The sequence below is a fragment of the Rhinopithecus bieti genome, unplaced genomic scaffold (genome assembly GCF_001698545.2).
Source record: "Rhinopithecus bieti isolate Rb0 unplaced genomic scaffold, ASM169854v2 scaffold_12007, whole genome shotgun sequence".
In the NCBI taxonomy this organism is placed as follows: domain Eukaryota; kingdom Metazoa; phylum Chordata; class Mammalia; order Primates; family Cercopithecidae; genus Rhinopithecus; species Rhinopithecus bieti.
In genome coordinates this window covers 55,135-56,894 of record NW_016806912.1, presented here as the reverse complement: position 1 = coordinate 56,894, position 1,760 = coordinate 55,135, and positions in this window count along the sequence as shown.

The following is a 1,760-nucleotide window of genomic DNA, read 5'->3' as shown; positions in this document are numbered from 1 at the left end:
GGCTGAGGTGGGCAGTTCACAATGTCAGGAGTTTGAGACCAGCCTGGCCAATGTGGTGAAACCCCATCTCTACTAAAAATATAAAAATTAGCCGGGTGTGATGGTGGGTGCCTGTAGTCCCAGCTACTCAGGAGGCTGAGGCAGGAGAATCGCCTGAACCCAAGAGGCAGAGGTTGCAGTGAGCTGAGATCCCACCATTGCACTCCAGCCATGGCAACAGAGTGAGACTCCACCTCAAAAAAAAAAAAAAAAAAAAAAAAAAAAAAAAAAAAAAAAAACCCACATGGACAGAGCTGCTTAAAACTGTGAAAACCCATCTCTTGTATCAGAATGACTTGGATGTGAGACATAGAGTCAAAGGAGGTCATTTCAGAGCTTTCAAACTACCCATCTGACAAGGGATTTATAACCAGAATATATAAGGAGCGCAAACAACTGTAGAGAAAAGAAAATCTAGTAATTCAATTAAAAATGAGCAAAATATTTGAATAGATATTTCTCTAAAGAAGACATACAAATGACAAACAGGCAAACAAAAGTTACTCAACATAATTGATCAATAGAGAAATGCAAATGAAAACTGCCATGAGATATCATATCATCTCAGTTAAAATGGCTTATATCCAAAAAACAAGCAGTAACAAATGCTGGTGAGGACATGGAGCAAAAGGAACCCTTATACACTGCTGTTGGAAATGTAAACTAGTACAATCAATATGAAGAACAGTTTGGAGATCACTCAAAAGAATAAAAATGCAGCTTCCATATGATTCAACAATCTCACTGCCGAGTATACATACTCACCAAAGAGGAAATCAGTGTATCAAAGAGATCTGCACTCTCATGTTTGTTACAGCATTAGTCACAGTAGCCAAGATTTCAAAGCAACCTAAGTGTCCAACATCAGCTTTCAATTATTACATGTTCTTAGATATAAAGGAAATATGGTTCATATACACAGTCTATTACTATTCAGCCATTAAGAAAATAAGATTCAGTCATTTGCAACAACATGGATGGAACTGGATATCATTATGTCAGGTGATATAAACTGGGAACAGAAAGACAAACTTCACATGTTCTCACTTATTTGTGGGATCTAAAAATCAAAACAATTGGACTTATGAAGACATAGAGTATAACACTGTTACCAGAGGCTGGGAAGGGAAGTGGGAGTTGGGTAAAAATTGGGATGGTTAATTGGTACAAGATAATAATTAGAATGAATGAATAAGATATTTGATAGCACAACAGGGTTACTATAGTCAATAACTTACTTGCACGTTTTAAAACTAACATAAGTAGATTGTAACAGAAAGGATAAATGCTTGAGGGAATGGATATCCTATTTTTCATGATATAATTATTACCATTGCATGCCTGTATCAAAATATCTCATGTACCCCTATAAATATATACATCTACTATGTTCCCGTAGAAATTAAAATTAAAATAACAAAAAAAAGGGTATGTTGCTCTAGTATTTTGCCTGGAGTGATCTGTTTTCATCTGTTAGGTATAATTATTAGTGTTAAGTCCTTCACTTTCCGTTTAAAATTTCTGGTTTTCTTATTTATCATTGAAAGTTGTAGTGCTGAAGCTTCCAAATGTTCCAGACCATTATTGCAGAGCTTTCCATTTCTCTCTTCAATTCTATTTCATATGTTTAGGATCCCTGATATTTGGTGCATATATATATAGTATTGTTATATATCTTATTGTGAATTGATACTTTATCATTATATAATGTTTCCATTTGT